Source organism: Halichoerus grypus, chromosome 14, assembly GCF_964656455.1.
Source record: "Halichoerus grypus chromosome 14, mHalGry1.hap1.1, whole genome shotgun sequence".
NCBI lineage: Eukaryota > Metazoa > Chordata > Mammalia > Carnivora > Phocidae > Halichoerus > Halichoerus grypus.
The window spans coordinates 35795618-35821017 of NC_135725.1; the positions used below are offsets into that span (position 1 = coordinate 35795618).

General features: G+C 35.6%; 1 protein-coding gene across 42 annotated transcripts in view; it reads right to left on the reverse strand.

The window, feature by feature from the left end:
- PTPRD (protein tyrosine phosphatase receptor type D) overlaps window positions 1-25400 on the reverse strand; it is a 2297676-nt gene that overhangs the window by 652803 nt on the left and 1619473 nt on the right. For all 42 annotated transcript variants that reach the window (XM_078062238.1, XM_078062257.1, XM_078062277.1 and 39 more), the window contains one exon: window positions 11098-11133. The gene's annotated coding sequence lies outside the window, so the exon portion shown is untranslated. The remainder of the gene's footprint in view (window positions 1-11097; window positions 11134-25400) is intronic.

A 25400-nucleotide genomic window follows, 5' to 3' on the forward strand; every position in this document is an offset into this window, starting at 1 on the left:
CCTGAAACCATCAAAATCCTAGAAGAGAACACAGGTATCAACTTCTTTGACATTAGCTGTAACAACTTCCTTCTAGATAGGTCTCCTGAGGCAAGGGAAACAAAAGCAAAAATAAACTTTTGGGATTTCATCAAAAACAAAAAACAAAACAAAACTTCTGCACAATGAAGGAAACAATCAACAAAACTCAGCACCCAAAAAACAAATAATCCGATTAAAAAATGGGCAGAATACATGAACAGATATTTCTCCAAAGAAGACATACAGATGGTCAGAAGACACATGAAAAGATGCTCAACATCACTCATCATCAGGGAAATGCAAATCAAAACTGCAATGAGTTAACACTTCACACCTGTCAGAATGCCTAAAATCAACAACACAAGACAAAACGGGTATTGGCAAGGATGTGGAGAAAGGGATGCAGCCAGTCTGGAAAACAGTATGGAGGTTTCTCAAAAAAATTAAAAATAGAACTACCTTATGATCCAGCTGTTGCACTACTGGTATTTACCCAAAAAATACAAAAATACTAATTTGAAGGGATACATGCACCCTGGTGTTTAATAGTAGCATTATCTACAACAGCCAAATTATAGAAACAGCCCAAGTGTCCATTGACTAATGAATGGATAAATAAGAGGTGGTATATTTATATAATGGAATATTATTGAGCCTTAAAAATAATGAAATCTTGCTATTTGCAAGGACATGGATGGAGCTAGAGCATATTATGCTAAGTGAAATAAGTCAGTAATATTCACTCATATGTGGAATTTAAGAAGCAAAACAAATGAGCAAAGGGGGAAAAAGAGTGAGAGAGAGAGACAGAGAGAAAGAGAAAGAGGCAAACCAAGAAAGAGACCCTTAACTACAGAGAACAAACTAATGGTTACCAGAGGGAAGGTGAGTTGTAGAGATGTGTGAAATAGGTGATGGGGATTAAGGAGGGCACTTGTGATGAGCACCGGGTGTTGTAAGGAAGAGTTGAATCACTATATTGTTCACCGGGTATTGTACAGAAGTATTGAATCACTACTATTGCACTGTATGTTAACTAACTGGAATTTAAATGAAAACTTAAAAAACACAACAAAAGATTGTCAGGAATATCATCTACTTAAGAAATGATAAAATTGAAAATTAATAAAAATTGACTTGTTTAAAGTCATACAAAGGCTAAACTTAGAACCCAATAGAAGTGAAACATTGGTTTGCATGCTTTCACAGTCCTAATATTAATGACTAAGTGATCCATAAATTTTAGTTGTAACTTTTAATTCAAAAGTGGAAGTGAGAAAGATTTCATGAGGAAAAGTCAGTTGGCATGAAGAAAAAAAAATGGGAATGATTTATCCAAATGTGGATGAGTGATTAGAAATTTAAAAAAAATGTTGAATGATGATTTGGATTAGAGTTAATATAATTTAGATATAGTAGATATTAGTCTCTCCATTGATAAAGCTGGAGGATTTCATTCTGTGATTTATGTGCCAATTTTGAATCTATCTCAAAAGGCTTTTTTAAAATGATATCTCAAATCTAGGCATAAAGCTTTTTTTTTTTTTTTTAATTTCCTTGCATAAGAAGTACAAGGGCAGATTGTAAAAACATTGGGTAAAAAACTATAATTTATGGCAACCTTCAGAAATTCTCTCTAGATTTTGAGTAGCTTTCTTTTAAGGAGTTCTGAATTTTTTCTTTTTTTTGTGGACTTGGAGCCTATGTGGAGAAATCTTGGGTGATTTTTTTTCTTTATAGTCCTTGGGACTTCCTCTATAGAATATTTGGAATTATAGAAGTATCTTAAAGCTAGGCAACCTATATGAAGATGGAAACCATTAGAAACTGCCTTGGGGGCATCTTTAGTTATGAATGGTTAAAAGAACATTGAAGATTTCAACAACCTCTGAAGTTAGAAGCCCCATGATTTCTAAAAAGAGGTCAGAATATTAATAAATGAAATAAATGATTGATGCAGTTCCTAAGGTGATGTTAAAAAAATAACAGATTCAATATATCTTTGACCAACATTCCCCAGGTGTAAAAGGAAGAAACTGCTAGAATTCTGACCATGGACAAAAGTTGAATTTTAATAAAAATAAGACAAAATTCTCCACAACTATCTCTAAGTTTTGATATACACTGATATGTGATAGGCTAATCCCTGCTTGTCCCTCCTGATCCATTCTTCATTGTACCTCCGCAAAAAAAACATGACATGCACACCTTTGCTTTGTGCTTTATGAGCCCAATGTTTATGCCCTGTATCAACCAGGTTCTCTTTCCTTGCTTCTTGTTGGTTCAGGCAGTGTGAAGCATCAGCAGACTATTAAAAGGTAAAAGAAATGAAGAGCTATGATATTTATTTCCCTTGTTTTTACCTGCCAGAACACATGTTGTCATGTTTTTCTTTATTTAAGGTCAGGTTCTTATTGGGTGGTCCTCTTAAACAGGTGAGATCTTTCTGTGCCTGATAACTAACTGTATGTCCCATCAAGCCTGGGCATGGAAGTAGCTTCCAGTTGTAGTTAGCACAGGATGCTTCACTATCCTTTAATCCTGTCTATCCCTCTGTAAACAGTCACTTTATTAAACTCTCTTCAACCCCTTTCAATTGTGTCATCAATTTTCTGACAGGGTTCTGACTGAAATACATGCAGTAAGTTGCCATATGATCATTGTTACATGTGAGTAGGGTTAGCGGTGGGCTGAAAATTTCACATTTATTACATGACAGACACGAACAGTGTTTCCCAACAAGAGTTAATGTGGATAAATACAAATATTTGTAAAATTCAATTGTTTATGTTATTTTGGTATGGAAAAAAAAATCTTTACATTAGTAAAGGTAGTACGCTCATATCTTAGATTGCCCTAGTTATAAATTGCTATGGAGTGTATATCCTGGTTACCTTAGAGACTGCTTTTCCTAAGTAGAAAGTGGCACTTAGGGTCTGCAGGGGCACTCAGAAATAGTATCTGTTTTTGAACTACAGGAAGATAGGAAGTTGTGGAATTTTTCAGGGAGCACCAGATGTAGCTGCTCCAGTATTACATGGTCCCACATGTCCCAATTCACTGTTCCTTGGGGGAACAGCTTATAATTCATCCATTGTTGTCACATCCTGGAAGACTAGTAAGCCTGGAGTTTTGATTTAAATATTATAGAATTAAGTGCTTATGTGAGAAAACAGACCTATGGATAAATAGATGGTAAAATGCGTATTAACTACAGCGTATAATTACTTAGTATATAATCACCTCTGTGGTTGTTACAGGCCAAACAATAGTAGACAAGTGAGGTGTACATTAAGCACAAACTGTGTTATTCAGAGTCCTGAAACTCAGAATGCACTCACCAAGGAAAGAGGTTCACATGTTATTCATTGTCGAAGTAGCTAAGAATACATTCCTATTTCCTGAAGATCCAGCCTCTTAAAATGGGAAATGCTGTTGGGTATGGTGCTTTCATAAATCTAGTGTCGTGACAACTCTATACCCTACAGCTATGTAACAGCTATTTTACATTTTCTTCACTAAGACCAAACTAACATTTTTTTTCCCTGTAACATTATTTTAAATTCCAATTCAAAATTGGGATTTCAGGGCTGATACTGGTTCTTATGATGATAGCTGCTGTCAGAGTCTAAGGTGGTCCCCAGGGTCCCTTCCCTTTGGTATGGACAGGACCTATGATATGCTTCCAACCAATATAATTTGGCAAAGGTGATAGGAGTCCACTTCCCAATTATGATGCATTGTATAATATTCCATCTTGCTATCAGAGTGGTGCTAGAGTTTTAAAGAAGCAAAGTGCCATGCTGTGAGGGGTCCTGTGGAGAGAGACATGAGGCAAGGAACTTGAGGCAGCCTCTGGGAGCTCAGAGGAGCCTCTAGCCAACAGGCAGCAAGAAGTTGGAGCCCTTGCTCTCACGATCACAAGGAAATGAATTCTACCAACAACCTAAGTGAACTAACTGGGAAGTGGATCCATCACTGGTAGCATCTTCAGATGAGAACTAGGCCTGTCTGATGTATTGACTACATCCTTTCAAGGACCCAGATAAGCAGTGCCTGTCCCTACCCACAGAAACTGTGAGAGAATGGATATACACTGTATTAAGCCACTGAGTTTGTGGTAATTTGTTACACAGCAGAGGAAACTAATATACTCACCCAACACACACTTGGTTAATAAGCGTTGGCTAAATACTATGAGCCAAGAATTATTTACTCTATTCGAGAAGACTATAAGAGAGATAAATCCATGCACTCAAGGAAGTTATGCTGATGATTTTAATATATGTGGCTAAAAAAACCAACAAACATGTAAGATTTTCTCTCATGCATAGATAGAGGGCAACTATTTACAATGTTAAATGACAACTCTACTTTAAGTGGATATAAGAACAAAGCAGATTTACCCAACAGTATTGGAATTTTTATTCAGCTCCTTCAGTCAAAGTCTGATTCCACATGAGTGTATTTTTGCCATTCCGACATCTAGGATAAGGGATCACGATTATCTACTATGTGAGGATGTATATCCTTGCCATTTCATCCTGTAACATCAGGTAGGAGAGTAAACTTTACACAATTTCACAAAACTCAGCAATGCTAATAGAAAAACTTGCCTTTGCTCAGGGGCCTTACTAAGCTGCTCTGAGCAGTCCCAATTTTAGTATCTATGTTGCTGGGGTGAGCACTTGCTTTGTTTTTGCATTCACTAACCACTAGCCTACACTGCCAAACATTTATGTCAAATTCCATCAGAGAGTTGCTCATTGTCTTAGATGAAGTTTTCAGCAAAGTTTTTTGAGTGTCTGAATTTCTTGAATGAAATATGTGAACAAAACAAATCATACTAACAGGGGCAAAATAAAGGGAATTAAAGAGAGGGATGCAGATAATACAGATACTCATTTTCAAAAGATATACACAATGGTGTTTGAAAACTCTTGCCAGTTCTTTTGTTTGTTTGCTTACATGTTTTCAATTTCTGAGGCTTTAGGGACTTCACATCAAAGTAACAAAAGAGTGGCTAAACCCTGATATATGATAAAGAGCTTCTGCAGCCAATAATTAATATAAAGGGGCACTGACACGAGAATTAATCTTGGAAACCACTCTCAAGGTGATGGGGAAATAAACGTGCTGTGGGAGTAACCCATAGTGCTGCACCATCATTGCTGTGTTCTATCATTGATCACTGATGATAGCAAAGAAGCGATCACTCACAAGACAGAACTAATAATAGTCTTCAAATATGGAAGGATCTTTACTCACTTCTATGTTTGCTCACCATCCATGTCAAATGAATAATGAGTTTTTTACTGCCCCAAAGGGCACAAGCAACAAGCCTCCTTTTCTTCCTTTCCCTGCTGCATTGTAGAGGGTACGGGAGGCCAGTTAATTTGCTATCCTAAAATCGTTCCTTTGGATACTGATTTTTTTTCCCAGATGTAAATATGTGGTTCTAAGAGATTATCCAAGTATTAGTAGTATTGTATGTATGGGTACTGTAGGCAGGACCCATTCTACCCTGAGCCAGATACTCAGAGTGACATCACCATTCAGGGAGTCGTTGGCTGTATCAGGCCTGGGAGGTGTCCGTTGTGTTTTTTCACAGTGGCGGTGAAGGTGCCATCGTCAGCATTAGTTCCGTTGCTGGGGTCCCACTAAATCAACCCTTCCTTCCCATCACGAAAAGACTCTCAAGGCACTTTAGTTATCTGGAAGTGTCAAGGTGCGAGCCAGAGCTCGTAGGTAACATGATCCTTGTCAGGTGCATCTTCCAGTTTAACCAGCCTCACAGAGACTGCACACTCAGTGCTTTGTCACCCCGAACCTGCTGCTGCCCTTTTGCCCTCCTGAAGCCTGCGGATCCTCATAATCAGTAGTTTTGTTGCGGATAATGAACATTTTTCTATAGCAAGTAAATTGTAAGCTTTATATAAGATTCACAGGGGAACAATAACTCTCTTTCAAAATAAAGAGGTAGCCATGCAAAATAAACAACTGTTTGGTCCATTACTATTACCTCATTTCTTCCTGGAGGCATTTATTTGAGTTTCATAAGCAAAGTTGATATTGTAAATAAAACTCCCTCATGATCCCAAGATAACACTTAGGTCTCACAATCTAGATGGAAACGCGCTTATGTTGTGCAATTTTGATTCCTCCTTTTGTATAAGACTCCAATAATAACATTCCTGCTTCTAATCATGTCCTGAAAAACACCATTTAATAGCTCACCGTTTCCCTCTGAACTTTTCTCTGTATTAAATCCAGTCTTACAAAAGCATACAGGATACCTATGTGATTACCTAAAATAAATAAGATCATAATCAACCCAAAAGAAAACATTATACTTGTCCAGAAATTCCTTACCAGGAATACTCCAAAGAGGAGATAAGTGTGTTTATCTATGGTAATAACAATGCAGCTGCCTAGCAATCAAGTTAGCTTTATGGTCATCTTTATCAAGCAGCATGTTTACACTGGAGACAATCTGAGGAAAGAGAAATCTGTACTGTGATATCAGTACAATGAGAGTGTATTTCTAAACACAGCCAGCCTCTTGTTTATGAAGCACAACGATGATAACTTAAAACACAGTATTTACATAGGCTTGGATTATTAAAGTTTTAAAAATGGTGTAATACATTTAAGGCTCAATCATTTTAACTGTTCTCCAAGATCACTTTTTCAAAGTATTCTAAAAAATATACATAATATTATATATTTCATTGAAAGGAGGGAATGATCTTGCTATAGTCTCCATGTGCCTGCATTTTATAGTCTCTGTGCACATGTAATTGTGTCTATCAGCATGTCTGTGCATGTGAGTGTATGTGTGTATATGAAGGAATAGAAAGAGAATTATTTCTTAATTTTGCTCAATAGTATAATTATTTAGGACAATTTATCTTAAAAAAAGATAAAACAGGTTTATTTTAGTGAAGTCAGTTAGAAACAAATGTTTTTTTTTCAATTAAACTATTAACAAATCACATAAGAGCCTCATTTTTATTTTTTCTCCTAAAGAGGTTCAAGAGGCTGGTGTCTCAAAGGGACTATTCAGAATGCATTTGTATATAAAAATTATCCTCTTCTCTGACTTCAGTAAGTATACTTAGACCAACTCAAATGAACCACAAATTTCATACCATCAGCAGGAAAGCAGGGGCATACAGAAAAGAGGATCGTTGAGTTTTCTTAATGAGGAGAGGAATGCCAATAAGAAGAAAGAAATATAGGACCTGGGACTTCTCTCTGCTAAACTATCATAAGAATACTGATGAATTGGATCTTAAAGGCACATGCAGGAGGACTTGTGGAATTTGTTGTCAACTGGCCAAGTAGGAAAGAATTGAAGATTTTTTTTTTTTTTAATTATCACTAATGCCTTCCCACAGAACTTATTGAAGACACAACACTGAGTTGGTGAGACTAACTACTTACCCTTCCAGCAGTCCTCCCCATCCTTGGGACCTAGCGATCACTTTTGCTCTCCCTCCTCTTTTCCAGTAAGCATTTTCTCTACACCAATATTGATAAAATCATGTGATAATCCTTCCACCAATATTTGTATTGAAACTACTGTATTTCACTAAGAAAGGCAGGGGCGTTTCACAATGTACATGAGCTGTGTAAAGAGTTCTGGATGCCATGAAAGGGTACGTGCACCCCGATGTTTATAGCAGCAATGTCCACAATAGCCAAACTGTGGAAAGAGCCAAGATGTCCATCAACAAATGAATGGATAAAGAAGATGTGGTATATATCTGAAACAAATAATGCAATATATGTTAAGAAAAAAAAAAAAGAAGAGAGCAGGAGGGCAAGAATGAAGGGGGGCAAATCGGAGGGGGGGATGAACCATGAGAGACTATGGACTCTGACAAACAAACTGAGGGTTCTAGAGGGGAGGGGAGTGGGAGGATGGGTTAGCCTGGTGATGGGTATTAAAGAGGGCACGTTCTGCATGGAGCACTGGGTGTTATGCACAAACAATGAATCATGGAACACTACATCTAAAACTAATGATGTAATGTATGGTGATTAACATAACAATAAAAACCCAAACAAACAAACAAACAAAAAAGATGTGGTATATATACACAATGGAATATTATGCAGCCATCAAAAGGAGTGAAATCTTGCCATTTGCAACGACGTGGATAGAACTGGAGAGTGTTATGCTGAGTGAAATAAGTCAATCAGAGAAAACCATGTATCATATGACCTCACTGATATGAGGAATTCTTAATCTCAGGAAACAAACTGAGGGTTGCTGGAGTGGTGGGGGGTGGGAGGGATGGGGTGGCTGGGTGATAGACATTGGGGAGGGTATGTGCTATGGTGAGCGCTGTGAATTGTGCAAGACTGTTGAATCACAGATCTGTACCTCTGAAACAAATAATACATTATATGTTAAAAAAAAAAAAAAAAAGAAAGAAGATAGCAGGGGGGAAGAATGAAGGGGGGGAGATCGGAGGGGGAGATGAGCCATGAGAGACTATGGACTCTGAAAAACAAACTGAGGGTTCTAGAGGGGAGGGGGGTGGGAGGATGGGTTAGCCTGGTGATGTGTATTAAAGAGGGCACGTTCTGCATGGAGCACTGGGTGTTATAGGCAAACAATGAATCATGGAACACTACATAAAAAATTAATGATGTAATGTATGGTGATTAACATAACATAATAATAATTTAAAAAAAGAGAGAAAAAAAAAAAGAGTTCTGGATCCTAATTGCAACTCTGTCCCTTTTCTGTCTAGCTGAACTCAGTCACATTATTCAGCTTTTCTGAGAGTCATCTGCAAAGGGGGGCAATCATATATTCTTTACATGATTGATTTGAGAATTATCTGAGGAAATGTATATAAACCACCTAGCCTAGTGCTACAAAAATAGAGGAGAGGTCCTAGTTTTATTCCAAGAGAGGAATGTAAGGCACCACACAGCAGGTAGAGATTTTTGTGAGACTGAAAAACTTTTCCTGTACTCCAGATGTAGAGCCATGAAGATGATGACTACAGCTTTTTAAATGATAGATTGATTTACCCCCCCCCCCAAGTAGCCTTTGTAATGATAAAGTTGAATTACAAGTACAAACATTTGTAACAATGTTGCAAAGTTATTTGTGTGGCTCATGGGCTTTTGGACAGGAACTTCCAGGGTGCTCAAACCCATGCCTCACCCACTAATGTTGACTACATTCCAAATACTTTCAGATTGATGACCTGTTCAAATGTGATAGTAATCCCTGAGTAGGTTGTATTATCCTTGTTTGAACATGAAAACATTGAGGCCCAGATTGATTAAGTGGATCTTCATGGTGACGTTGGGATTTTGCCCAGTATTTTGGAGTCAGAATCAATGGGAACTTTCTACTGTACCATCATTGAACTCTGCTAGTGATAACTTTATACATAATGGATCATAAATAAGCAAAATCTTTTCCCCAAGATACTTCAACTGTTAAGAAGAAACCTTATATTGTGTTGATCAATGATTAACACATTATAGCCACTGAAAAACCAACAAACAACAACAACAACCATAAACTAAAGCACACTTCCCAAGTACTGCTAAAAAGGAATTTTTACTTATTTATATCATTATGCCAATACAAAGGATATTATCTTGTTGAATCTTTATGATTTATGCCATGGGACAAAAAAATTGTCAATTCTACAAGGTTCTCTGGTAAATCTGTACGTTATGATTGAGATCAGTACCACTAGTAACCTTCCCGTTGCCTGCAAATAGCAATTACAGGATAACTATAGGGTAAATCTAGGCTTTGTGTCCCTGAATGCAGGACTAATTTGAACTGTTCTGACTGTAAATTTGAATTATTTAACATATTTTTTCTGTAAATTAGAAATACATTTTAATAACTTATTTCACCTCTCCAAATGTATGATTTTCCTTTTTTCAGAAGTCAAGGGATTTCAAGAGTAGAGCAAGTTTAGAATACTCATAAGAAAACTTGAAACAAATCAAGAAACATTTTCATTTAAGCATGGCTTAAACTGAGCATAAAGCAGAATTCTTAGAAACATCCCATAATTATACAATATCTAGAATTTTTTCTTCAATAAGACAGATAAAAATATTCAATGCTTATATTTTTAAAACCATTTAAGTTCTAGCTTCAAGAAACTAAATTGTCAACTAAGTAGGGAACATTTAAAATGAAACTTTCTTCCCCTATCTTTTACCATTTACTCTTCTCTGTTTCCCTTTTTCTCAGGCACAACCTATGGCATATCTTGTCTCTCCAGTATCTACTCTCTACTCTTAATTTGTTCCAATATCTGCTCTCTATTCTTAAGTTCTTCTATCTCAAATTCCGTTCTTCCAAATAGAGACAAATGAAGCATGGAATGTATGTCATCTGTTTTTTGTTTTTTTTTACTCTTTATTCTTTTGGTGATCTACTTTCTTCCTTCTTATTATGTGTAATTCTCCCTTTGCTCATTTGCTTTCCTTTTGACCATCCTTCCACCTCTTCTCCTTCCTACTCCATTATTAACATTGTTAACTGAAACCTCTTCCCCTCAACATCCCAACACATCTCATTCCAATGTTGGGTGTGGATCTCACATTATCCAAACTATATGGTACTGAGTCATGGTTCTACATGAGGTGGTTTGGGAAATCAAATCAACCACTCATTGACCTATTCTATTGACAAGCAAGTGGTAAGAATAAGACAAGTATAGCAACATATATTTTGTAAAAAAAAATTACCTTGGAAAAATTCACTGTATGGATTCATATTCACTCTTATAAAAACATGCCCATGTTTGGGCTTGAAATTTTGCCCCATTTGTAATGTCTTTATGTCTGCCTACCATATACAGAAAATTCAGGTGGGTTTTTTTAAGTTTCCAGATAATCTCAAAGTGTTAAAAGTTTACTTTTATTCCTTATACTCCATAATAAAATTGATCACACTTTTCTAAAAAGCTACAACCCCAAGTAATAAAGAAATACTATTAAGTAATAAATCAAACAAACAATTTGAAAGTCAGGCAAAACAAAAACAAAAACAAAAAAACAGCATGCTTTAAGTCTTACTTGTTTAGATCCCACGGCTATTTACCAGACGTCTCCCTAAACAAAGAAGAAATGTGACAATAATTAAAATGTTGTGAAAATGATGCTATTAAAAACTGTTCACCTAGGTGATGCATGTTTATATTATGTAGGTAGTAAAAAATATCAAATTCCAAAAAAACCTGAGATTAGTTATATTTTGGCATTACTTTCATATTCATTGTTGTAAAGAGCAACTGAAAATATTCCTTTTTAAGAAAGAAGCAAAACATGCTATGATTGTTCTGGAAAGATAAATGATAACCTTAGAATATTAATTCAATATGCTTTGTAATCACAATTTTATATGAATAATATTCATAAGCATCAAATGTTATTAAATAAAAAAAACAAATTTCTGTTGGAAAAATCAGTGAAAGATTCTTTTTTTTTTTATTATGTTATGTTAATCACCATACATTACATCATTAGTTTTTGATGTAGTGTTCCATGATTCATTGCTTGTGTATAACATCCAGTGCTCCAGGCAGTACGTACCCTCTTTAATCCCCATCACCAGGCTAACCCACCCTCCCACCCCCCCTCCCCTCTAGAACCCTCAGTTTGTTTTTCAGAGTCCATAGTCTCTCATGGTTTGTCTCTCCCTCCGATTTCCCCTCCTTCATTCATAAATCTGTGAAAAATTCTTTCAAAATGAAATACTCCTTGCACTGTAAAATTTTGTTAAGATTTAGTTATTTGGCAAATATACACAAAGCCCATTCAGTTGCTTTAACTAACATCACAGGGTCTCTAGAATACAGAATCTTCCGAAGTATGATCATAATGTGAAAAAAGAAAGAAAAATCTATATCTTACAACTGGGCTGAGGAAAAGGCTAATTAAAATTTTAATTAAAACGTGGACAATTATAGTAGTATATATACATTTTAAATTGGGTTTGAAAAAGATACAAGTCCATAAAAGTTTGATAGGGTTTCAGAAGTTTCATAAGCCATTCTCAAAACTAGACAACCATGCTGGCATTTTTCCAATGACTTTCATCAAACCTGTAAACCTATTTTTTTTGTTGTTTTTCTTTGTTTGTTTTTCATTTTGCAAGAGTAAAATTGGAGCAATCAATTAGGACTCCATATGAGAAGCCTAGGCAAGTGGAAATATTAATGCATTTCTGTAAATTACTAGAAAATGCAAACTGATCTTGAGTAATATAAGATCAATGATTATCTGTAGATGTGGGCAAGGAAGGGGGGAAGAAGGCATAAATAAGGGCCATAAATAAACTTTTGGGGTTGATGGATATATTTGTTATCTTGATTGTTGTGATAGCTTTTTAGGCATATATATATGTCAAAACTCATCAAATTGTATGCCTTAGCATGTACAGTATATTATGTGTTAACTCTACCTTACTAAAGCTCTAAAGAAATAAATGGAAGCATGTAAAATACATATTTAATTTAGGACATGAATGTATTGTTAACCCTTTGGAAAAATTAATGGAGGTTGTTATTGTTGCAATTTTGCTTTAAAAGATTATATGACTGCTGTGTGATGACCAGGTTGGGGAGAGGATGGTTGGAAATGGAAATGAAATTCTCTAAGGAAGTTTGGACTATCATACTGGCAGGAGAGGAAAAAGATGGCTGGATGATTGATGATGGAGTTAATAGGTGCAAAGGAAAGTCTTACTGATGTGAGGTAGGGCAGAGTAAGTAATGAAGGATGATGGCCAGGTTTGTAGCTTTAGCTACTAGATGTATGGTGCTGCCATTTCCTGAGATAGTGAAGATTGGAAATACATTCAATTTGATAGAAGAGGTCCATTTTAGACATATTATTTGTGAAATGTCTATGAGACAACCAAATGAGAATTTTAAGTTGGGTAAAGGTTTCTAGAACTCAGAGGAGAAGTTTGAGCTACACAAATAATTTTGAGCATTTGCAAGCCTGTAAATGAGTAGATGACTCCCATGGAACGGAGGCAAATGCCACTGAATAGGAATAGATAAAGGAACCCAGAGTCTGCGTGCTAGGTGACTTATCTACTTGATTCTTATTTCCTTCCTCCCTCCTCCAAATAACCAGAGCAAGGGTAAAAAGGAACTCAATAAGTCAGGGGATAATTTTTATGTTTTTCATGCTTATTTGAGGCTTCTTTCTGTTTTTATATTTAAAAATATAAAAAAATATAAAAGTATGTTTTGTTATATAGAAAACAAAAATTAAATATTTTAGTAAATTAATCTAATCTACCTCCAGTTTAATCTTTGTGTGTGTGTCTTTATTTTTATTTAATTATTTATTTTTATTATGTTCAGTTAGCCAACATATAGTACATCATTAGTTTTTGATGTAGTGTTCAATGATTCATTAGTTGCATATAACACCCAGTGCTCATCACAACATGTGCCCTCCTTAATACCCATCACCTGATTACCCCATCTCCTCACTCCCTCCCTTCTGTAACCCTCAGAAATTAACCTCAAAGGCTCTTGGATGTTATAGATGTTTATAATCATCTCACCTAAAGTACATCTTTTAAATAACCTTTATATATCTTTTGTTACATATATACTTTCTAAATCAAATTGCAAGTGAAGAATAGTGCTTTGCTAAATTTCTTGAAAAGAAATCAAAATAATTTGCAGAACTTGAACATTCATTCTTTGCAACATGTGCTTGGAATGTGGAAAAAACTGTGATATAATTTGCAGAAAGTAGCTGGAAATTCCATACTGTGATGTTCTGTAATCAGCAGCTCTTACACACTCTTAGAAATCAGTCATAGAAATAGAGTGAATAACTTTGGAATCACAGTTTATTATTATAAAAGGAAAATAAAACATAGGAATTTCATGGATTGGTATGGAATGGTGTTCTTCAAAGTCATGTTCAGTTTAAGAATGATTCATTATAGACCTGGTTTTGTTAGTTTCCATTTGTTTTGAGCATTGCTGGGATGTTGGGGAGTCATGTAAACTTGCTAGATTTTTGTTTCTTCATCTGTAAAATGAAAATAATACAATATTTTCAAGGGTTTTGGTGAGAATAAGTGCTACAAAGTACACAAAAATGCCTTCCACAGTGCATGGTACTATAGACTGCAGAAATAAAACCACTACAATAATAATAAGGAGACATTATGGCTAACGGTGGCACCTGATATTACACATAAGAAATATTCAGTGGATTTGATTTGTGTACTATATTTAATTTAATTTAGAATTATCCAAGTCATTAATAAGACCTATAAAGAAATAACACCAACTCTTGAGATATTAATGAAAGTAAATGAAAGAAACACACATTTTAAAAAATCTTGTACACTGCTGACTGTGAATTTTTGACCTACATAGTAAAAATGAAAATTCTACTACTTGCTCACAGTGCATTGCTTGGACTGAAACATACTTCTGAAATATGGTCCTCCCATCTCTCCCAGCCCTCTCTTTATACTTAGTTACATTTCTAATTTTCTAATTTATTTTTTATTCTTTTCTTGATGCTGTGTGATATTGCCCAATTTCTCATTATCTCACCTTTGTTCAAGATTAAATCATTAATCATAATTTAATTACTTAGTCTTTAATTTATTTTTATAAAAATAATACTTATTTTAGTATTTAAAAAATAATTCAATATTCACTGTTGAGACTTGATGAAGAAACAGAAAACAAAAATCATTCATAATTCTATCACCAAGAGACAACTGCTATTGACTTTTTGGTATATAACCACTAGTTTGTTTTTTATGTACAAATATAGATTTTATAAGTTCAGTAATGGCATCTTGTTGCTCCTATTTTTTACTTACTTTCCCATGAATATTTTTAATAATATGAGTTGTTTTTCTGCAACATTTTTAAGTACTGCATAGCTATTTTAAATTTTAATTTTATAGATGAAACACAATTTGATAAACCCATCGAAAAGACTGTTGTCGGTTCTTTTTTCTTGTATAAGCAGCCCTGTGATAAACATCCTCAAGGCTATATATTTGCATTAATCATGATTATTTCCTTAGGATGAATGCTGGACTCAGTCAAGCCTGCATATCAAATTATAAATTTTATAATACCTATTGCCAAATTGCACTCCAAAAAGGTTATAACATATAATACTCCTACCAGCAAGGTATGAGAATACCTCCTTCTTCATAGTGAAGTTAGTAATAGATACTGTCATATTTGAATTTTATGTTTTTGCCAATTTGATATATAAATTGCGTCATTTATTGTTTTAATATATTTCTTTGGTTACCAGATGAGTTGAAAAAAATTTCATATCTTTTATTTGTATTTATTAGTTTCTGAAATGCTGATTATAATTCATTGTTATCTATTAGAGCATTGTCTCTGGTATAATCACTTAAATTAACTTCTTATATATTAAAGTATTAACTAAAAACATAGAAATTTGATTAAGAAAACCAATGATGACTTTAATGTTTCCGGGATTAACATATGCAAGATTCATCCTAAAACCCAAGAGAAAGTTACAGCTTTCTTCAGTTACTGAGATACAAAAGCGATTATAAGTAGGTGAATGAATTTAAGTAAGTTCAGTTTTATGCTTCATTTTTTATTACCCCATTTTCATTCAAATTTGAATCAAAGTTGAATTTATTTTATTGTTGTTTAGTCCCTTGCATAAATTTTTAGATTGTTTACATCAATACATTTTTATTTGTTATTATGTTGGTTATGTTTTATTTTCTCTTGAAACTGAATTAAACTAAATTTTTCTTGACATGTTACCCAAGTGGGAGGACTTACTGGTGTAGTGAAGGTTAAGACAAAAGCCAGCCTTCAATATTATCTTTGTGTAAGGTTTTCTTTGCTCACCCACGGCGTCTGATGCTTTGTCCTGGTTTTGATGTCATTACATAGAATGTGGCTTCTTTGAGGTAGGTGTTGACATCATTATAAGGAAGGCGACACCTTTGAGATCAGCAGCTAAGCTCAATGTAATCTCAAGGGAATTCAGGTGTGTACTCCTAGGTATACTTCCCTAGACTCTGATGAGGCATTTTTATTTCATGATAAAAACAAGAAAATTAGGAATTTATGCAGCTGCAAGATTATAAATCAGCTGATGTTCATTAGTGATTAGCAAATAAGTATGTCATATCTATGAGAGCTGAAGTAAAATATTTCACATTACTATAGTGTTTTAAAATCGTTCACTATCCTATGTGACCCTCATAAGGGGTAGGTAAGGAGGATATTGTAGGGGGCAAAAAATAGTTTTGTAGACATATTTACTAGCGACATGATCTTGGCAAGTCAATTAAGTTCACAGAGTAGTCAGTCTCCTTTTCAGTAAAATAGATATAACAAAGGAAATGATACTTATCTTTCATGGCTGTTCTGAGTTTCAAAAATACAATGGAATTCATCACTTAATACTTAACTTGTTCATTGATTTATTTAACACATATGTTTGAACATCTACCTTGAGTTGTAGACACTAGGAATTACAGTTTGGAAAAGAAAAAGTCAAGGTTTCTGCTCTGATACAGATTATATGCTAGTAGGTAACATAGGTAATAAACAACCATTGTAGATAGACAGATGGACAGACAAGCAGATGAATTGACTTCAGATAGAATTAAATGCCATGAAGAAAATAAAACAAACTACTGTATAGGAAGTGTTGGGTAATGCTGAATAGAGTAGTCAGGAAAATCTTGTTGAAAGATGATAATTTGTGCTGAGACATGAATAACAGAAGGAACAGCCATGGAAAGAGAAAGGGGTGAGGACCTCTAGAAAGGACATATGTGTGCAAAGACTCTGACATAGGAACAAACCTTAGTGTTTGAAGAACACAAATGTGCCCAGTGTGGTTACAGTATAGTGAGCCAGAAAAAGCCTGGTATTACAGCAGTGGGAGGGGAGGCGTAGGCCAGATCATAGATTACAGAAGACTTTGTAGTCATGACAAGGGGTTGGCTGCAGTAAGGTAAGAGGGAGCTATGATGATGATGATGACAATGAAGAAGAAGAAGGAGGAGGAGAAGGAGGAGAATGAGAAGGAGGAAGAATAGGAAGCAATAAAGGTCAAGTTCATTATTAATTCAATAGCTTAGGAAACTGTGTCTTTTGTTTTTGTTTTTGGCCTAAATATTATCTTGCAAACCAGCTACTGAGTCTGGTTTCCCGTTCAGACTCTGTTCAGTTTTATTTTCTCTATGTTTTGTTGCTGCCTGTAGTAATGATGATTTTTCACCTCCTAAACTGAAAGTTGATTATTGCTCTTGATTTTTGTTTGTTTGTATTTCTTTTCTTAAGGTGTGTGCCAGTTTTCTGCATTGATTTCAGTGCTGAAGAAGCATTTACAAGACTCAATAGATTTATTTAGAAATTAGATTTCTAACATTCTCAACTGCTTTATTTTAATAACAGCTATAATTAACAGACATCTTTATAGCTTTCCCACTTTCTACTTATCTCATGCCCCACATCCCTTTTCTTTAAATGTGTCTCTCTTACTACTCATATATGTTAGCCCTATCCGCCAAAAAACAAAACAAAACAAAACAAACAAACAAACAAAAGCTTCAACTGACATTCTTGGAAGTACTTATCTCCTAAACTATGTCTTTTGCTGGTTTGAGCCTCGTCTGCTTGAGCATCCATTTCTTTTTCTCATTTATGGCTTATCCCCTTGACTGGATAATCCACTCTCTATCGTTGGCTTTGGCACCTGCTGTGTTCTTCCCAACGCTATTTCAGGTTGTACCTCAGCTTTCCTGCATAGCTTCTGGCATATATCATGAATCTTGTCCAACCCATTTACTACTCACACCCTCCGCTATTCCAGACGGATTGACAAAATGTAACTGTCAACCAGGATGTAATTTGTTTTCCCCTGCCCCCCATATAGCACTTTTTGCCTGCATTTAAAGAAACAATAACCCCTCAGATCACTAATAATACACTATATGTTAATTAATTGAATTTAAATAAAATAAAATTTATAAATAAACAAACAACCTTAGTTATGAGAAGAATAAATATATATACAACTCATGCTTTTGCAACTTAGGTTTTATCTATTTGACAATAGCTGTTATATGAACAACAAATCCTTACAGATGCATATGCATGGTACAAATACTGTAATTTTATTTGTAGTCATCTAGGAGTTTCAAAAAATACTGATTGAGTTTAGGAAGCAATTTTTTTTCTAAACTATTCTTGTAAATATTATGAGTTTTGGACTTTAGCATCAGTTTTATTTTGCAGGAAGATTATAGTATAATATTAAGAGTTGATGTGGGGCTTTCAACCAGATTAGTTTCCCTAATGACGATCTTTATACCATGTATTTGTATCTTGAAATCTTTAAGATTCAAAGTCTCTCAGTAAAATCAGAGTACATCTGAAAAATCCTATCACATAAAATGGAGGTGGTGTGGGTAATAAGTGGGCGTAAATAGGTCTGAAGGGAGAATATAGTATTTGGCAATGGTAGAGTTTGAGTGCCTTCTAAGGACAGATTTCACTTATTTTACACTTTCTTTAAGATTTGTTTTGTCAAATTTACCCTTAAGATTTTTGTTATATGTTAATGAGTCATGCCCTTCAAACTAAACACCATTTGGCCTACTGGCAGTTTCTATCTTACCTGAAATGATAGTAATATAAGCAAATCCCCCATGATAAAGAAAATATTACCCACATTCAGCTTCTTTACCCTCTACACCAGGATTCATTACTTTAATCAGTAATTCTTTGTGTGAAATCTCATCAAGCTCTCCTTGCATATGTAAATACATAGCCCCCCATTGGATCTACAATCCCCTGATAAAGCATTTGCCACAGCCTTTAAACCTGTCCATGGAGTGATTGCACAAAACCTCCCTATAAAAACTGATGTTGGAGATCCCTTATCAAATCACTTTTTCCAACACATTCTTTTATTAAATCTTCTAAATTTGTTTCCGAGAATTCCTCCATACCGGTAAGATAATCAGACAATATTTGTTGGAGCTCACTAAATTATGTCTTCCATAATATTATTATGCTCACCATTTTTCAACTATCAATATTCTCATCACTCTATATACAAATAAATCACAGAGCTAAAATTATACTAGTTTTACTTGACTTTCCATTTACTGTAGGTTATCCTAGTTCTGATATTTCATTTATCCTAAAACAAGAGTGTTACATTTTAGAAAATAAATCTTCACTGAAACCTATAAAGTTAACCTTATAATGAAATCAGTGATAATATTATCACAGCCACTTGGTAAATAATACAAGACTGGTGATTAATAAAGTCTATTTATATACTAAAATTACTGTAACACTTTACTATCATCACTCCATCGACAAATATTTACTGTGTCTTCTCTATGAAAGGCACTCTGCTAAGTGATATGAGGGGCGGAGAGAAGTATCAGCACTCAGGATACTGACAATCTGGCCATGATGCAGTTCTCCTGCATTAATTACAAAAGGCAGACGTAGGACATGCCAGCTGCATGGTATAGCTATTACATCTCATGAGATGAGATCATAGTCTTGTGGTGGTTAGGGAAATCTACCCAGGAGAGTTAGAACTTAAGCTGGGAGAGCCTTGAGATCTCATTATGTTGAAAAAGGGAGGGACATAAGGGTGAGAGCATAGGCAAAGAATGTAAATGAGAGGCACAAGGTATACTGCAGAGTTGCATTGTCCAGTATGGTAGCCACCAGCCACATACAGCTTTTGAGCACCTCAAATGTGGTTAGTCTGAATTGAGACATGTGATTTCAGACGTAGTATGAAACAAAGTAAAATATCTTATTATTAGCAATTATTACATGTTGAAATGATCATATTTGGGATATATTGGGTTAAATATAACAATGCCATTATGACAATTAATTTCACCTGTTCGTTTTTACATTTTATGATGTGGCTAATAGAAAATTTAAATTACACACATGGCTCCCATTTGTGATTTGATTTGTATTTCTGTTGGACAGCATCAAGTTACTGAGTAATTGTAAAGAGGCTGGGTTTATTAAATATGTATTTTTAAGGAAAATAATCAGGCCAAAAAGTGCTGACTGGTTAGGAGAAGCCAGAGATTAGAGATGCAGGGAATGATAACTACACAAAGACCCACGTATGAGGAGATAGGGCTGAATGAAGCAGGTGGCAATGAGGGAGAGATGGCGTGGCAATAATAGTTTTTTGTGTCTGATTACTTTTGCTCAAAAAATAGTTTTTTTAGATTGTTCCTAGTGCCAGAGACATTATAAAAGAAGACTTTCAGAATAATCAACTCCAGTGACTAGGCATAAAGATAGAAAGAGGAAGAAATCAAATATGCCTGATATTGTAAACTGGGGAGACAGGGAGAATGATGATACAATCAGTAGAAGTGAGGAATTTGATGGGGGAATCTGTTTTGTGGAGAGAAGTTTTTAAGTCCTGGAAGATACAGTAGCAGTGGAGTTCTGATGATGATTACTGTCTGGGTGAAAGGAAGAATGTGAAGAACAGGTGGATCACTAAGTCTGATAAAAGAGTGTGGATCAAGGAATAAATGTACTTAAGACTCTGGTAAAATGGAAGTGGAATTTAAGGAGGAAATGGTCATGTTGATAATAAAAATTAGATAACCATCTTAATAGAACAGAATGTTGAATTTAAGGGTGACAGTGTGATCTCAGGTGATAATATTTTTTTGATAGTTCAAATGCAAAGCCAAGAATGGAACTGTGGAGAATACTGACATTTAGAGGTTGGAGGAGGACATTCTACAAAGATAAATTGATCAGTTATGGAAATAGGAAGAAAACAAAGATGGTATAGGATCATGTAGCCTAAGGAATTAAACAATATCAAGGAGGAAGAACCAGCCAACAGGAGAAAATGTTATAGGAAATGTATAAACCAATGTAGATAGCGTTTTACTATTTAGCATCAAAATATTACCGGGCAAGAATATTACCAGGCAGGAATCTTCAACCGTGAAACTAAGAAATGCCAGAATTTCCATGGTCTTTCTTTCTGCCTTTGGATAACATGGTTCATGCCTGGGCTTTTCTCCATATGCATTTGACTTTTTTTTCTCATTTTCTCGTAAGTATGCCTATGCCATAAAAGTTTCTCCTAAATAATGTCAGATTTATTGTTTCTTGTAGCATTTAGTACCTGCATCCTCAATCGCCACTGGTCACAGACTGCCTAATATTATCTTTTTTGTATATACTATTTCTTTTGACTCCAAAGCTATGTTTTTGTACCCCACCTGGCTGCATCCCTAGGATTGCCTTTATTGCTTAAAATTTGTCATGCATAGAGGAAACAGAGACAATAAAGAAAGATTCAGGGCTTAGGCTCACAGGAATACTTAATTTGGACTGCTTAGAGTCACGAGTCACAGTGCTCCCAAGAACCCATATGTCATTGGTTTTTCATTTCTCCACCAATTCGTATCCTTTGTTTCTCTATAGGGCCTTTACTACTGTTTAAGAGTGGAACTGTCATTCACTTACTCATTCAACAAGGTACTAAAATATTTAGAAGGTTATAAATGGAATTCAATATGCATCCTGCTTATCCTTGATTATAATTTACATACATGTTTATATGTCTCTCTTCCATACTTGAATGTCAGATCCTTGAGAAAAGAGACTGGTTATTACATACCTTACCAATATTTGTCTTCTTAAAGCCTAGATGGTTCTTGGCACCTGACTGTCAAACCACATTTGCTTAATGAATATATAAATCAATGAAAGTGTGAATTCCTTCCTGAAGGAGCTTACAGACTGAGCAGGGGAGACAAAATTTGTGCACAAATAACCAGAGTACAAATAGGAAGAAAATGCCTGACCAAAGAAGTACTCAGGTAAAAAACATACTAGAAGTTCAGTGGGAAAAATGTCTCCCAGAAGCAATGTGAGAAGCCTCCTAAAGAAGCTGTATTTGAACAAGACCGGGAGGATAGAACTGGAAGGGTGAAAATGGGTCATGTCACCGAAGGGAACAGTGCCTATTGGTCCTATATAAGAATTTTTATTCCCTTTTATTTATTAAGGAAAAATACCTACTTTCCATGTCAGGTTAGTTTTTACTTGAAATCCTGTGATCATTTTTCCTTTACAAAAAACTTTTTTTATTTTCCGTAAAAACTCCCTTACAATATGTAGCTGCACAGCCGAGTTTTATTTTAAGAACAATGGCATTTTTACCTCCTGTTTTGTGTGAGGGTCTGTGGGTTGTAGGAGATGAGAAAAGAGCTCCCAGCTGCCACAGCCCAACAAAACCCCTGAAAATGATGACTGCATCCACTTCCACCCAATGCCACATTCTGAAAGTGATCTTTTCGAGATGAGGATTGCAAAAAGTTGCTGCTTCTCAAAAATGCAATTGCTTTTCATGATGCGGCCGTTGCTGTCTCTGTGCTGATGCAGCTACCAGCATTGACACCCGCCTGCCTCTGAACTATTAAAGATATTCTTTCCCAACAATAGAAAGAGTATTCTACAAACATGGTGAGGCCTTGTGTTGAAGAAGCTGCAATGGACACAATGGGCAGTCATGAAGTAAAGATGATTTTGAGAGAGAGAAACGGAGACCTCGTGCATGCCCCCAGGGACTAGGCCATACTCTCCACCTCTGGCTGATGCTCTGAAAAGATGTGCATAAATAGGGGGGTGGAATGGGTATTAGAAAAAAAATAGATGCGATTGAAAGGAGGTGGCCTTTCCTGCATATATAATCTGCTATTAGGAAGACCTCGGGTGTTTGGCCAAGGGTTGCGTCCCAGCTCCGCTTCTTACCAGGTTTTGTTGTTTTTATTTAACTTGCTAAGTTGCTTAACCTTTCTAAATTCAGTTTCCTGCAAATGACATACGTATTAATTACTCCTCAGTGTTGCTGTGAGGGGATTGAGATAAAATCTGTAAACCTAGCTGGTTCATAACAAAAGTCAACATCTTATATTCCAGCCTGCCTTCCTTTACCCTCTCCATCAACCACACGAGGGAAACCTCTCTGTAAGGGACTTCTCAGACCAGTAGATTCACTTCACATTATTGAAATGTAGGTTGCATTATCTTTCACTGAGAAGACGGTGCTAATCACCCACCATCTGTAGTGATTGTGCATGTACTTATCCGTTCCTAATGGAGATGCACTTGTATGCTAGGATGGGCACCTGTACTCTCTCCTTCTGTTCTTCCTTGATCTTCATTTCTCTCCATAGACATGCCATACAATTGTGCCGTACTCAACTCAGTGTTTACAGATAAAGGCTTTCCTTTCCAAGGATATGAAAGGTTTGGAAATACCATATATTATTGCTGGAAAAGCCGTGGAAGACATCTGATCCAAACTCTTCATATGGACCAGGAAACAGAGGCCTAAGAACTAGCGAACTCACCCAAGACTTCAGGAAAGTTAATGGTTAGGTTTGGATGAGAACCCAGATTTCTGCTCTTCTGCTCAGGGAGTTTTCCTGAGCATTCCCATACCTCTTAGAGAGAGGCATCTTTCCAACATGTTCGGAAGAACATACACTCACAGGAAGTCCAAATGTCACATTCAAGGCTAGCCACATGAGAATCTGTAAAGGGATTGTTCTGATTGTGATTATCTTTCAGAAAATACTACAGAAAACCACTCAGAAGATCACTTTTTCCTTCTTTGATTGGCAAGAATTCTGAATGCACTCTTGTTTAAACACATGTGGGCATGTGCACAAGCACATTTGTACACACACACACACACACACACACACACACACACACACACGTCTGTTCTCTCTGAGGATTAGTTGCCCAGAGAGACTGCACTATCTCTGGCATAAAATGCCATAAATTCTTGCTGTTGGGACTGCAGCATGCAAATTGACTGGAGTCAATTGTACCTGATTTTCTAAATTGCCTCTGCTATAACAATTCTCCCACTTGGTAATAAGCCATTGAAATCAAACAATAGAATTGATTACACATTCCTCACTCTGGGGAAATGCCGTTAGTTTTACCTGAATAAAAACTGCAGAACAGGGCCCAATTTGGGGTAAGTAGTGTACAACATTCTTTAGAAAGCACAGTAAAAATAAGTTTGAAAAAACTTAAACATTTTAGCCACAGGGACTATCAAGCAAAAATAATTTTATTTACAAGTCACATGGAGGAAAACAAAAGGGAATGCTTAAGTGAGTATTACTTGGTACAGTCCAGAATTGACAGAGCTCATACTTATTCAAGTTCAACTCTTAGGATAGATATCAGGCTCCAGGTGAATCCTGGAAACTCTATAGCTCTGCTAGAAATCCATGTATAGAATAAGTCGTCAGCTTGAGATTTTCCAATTTCAAGCCACCAATAACTAGTGGTTGAGAGAGCTAGAGAGGAGTCCTAGCTCTTCCTTAAGTAGCTGGTTGATGTTGGACAAGTTACTTGACCTTTCTGAATCTCAGGTTTCAGATTGGTTTTTCAAATTGGTTTTTAAAAACCTGCCTTGTGGTTTCCCAGGATTCTTGTGAGGATCAATGAAACCATGTACAAAAGTGACTTGAAACTGTTAAGTACATTGCAGATGTGAGGGCTTATTCTTCCTTTGGGTGGTCTTAGTTGCTGTACTTGTGCACAGTTTTGCATAAAGACAAATAGGAATAAAAAAATATGAGGCTTAATTCCTCCTGTTGAAACTAAGATTTCCCTCTCCTCTCTTTTAATCAAAATATTTACCTTAGAAACCTGTAATATAAGTTCCTTCCTCTGTCTCTTTGAAATCTATCTTTTTAGGAACTAAATAAGCCTTTTCATGAACATTGTGATCTAGGAATTTCTTTCTCAAGAACTAGCCATGTCTTGGAAATATAAGTACCAAGGGAGGTAGTGTCTCCATTGCCCAGTTTCTATGGGAAGGTAGGGGCTGAAATTTGGTGGGACCCTTGCTCCAAGTTCTCAAACTCCTTGTTGTAAAGATACGAGTTTTTTTTCTTTACCCCACAGCCTCGTTTGGATAAAGTCAATTAGCTAATATAGATAGTCGCCTCAAGTACAAAGGTAAATTTAAAATGTAATGATGTATGACCAGTGATGCTGTCAAGTCCTCTCATTTGAGGACAAGTTATTTTTTTGATCTTGGAAACATATATGTAACAGGATACCTCTGCCTGGCCATACCAAAGGTTGAGATTTCTTTCTGTCTTTGCAATCTCAGTGGATTGGTTATGATGCATATTGCATTCTGGTTTAATGACTGTTTAAAAATAAGTGTGCTTTCTTTATTACATTTTTGAAGAGGATTTCTGGGTTGGGATAAGATTTTTTGTTTTTTTAATTTTTTTATTTTAATTT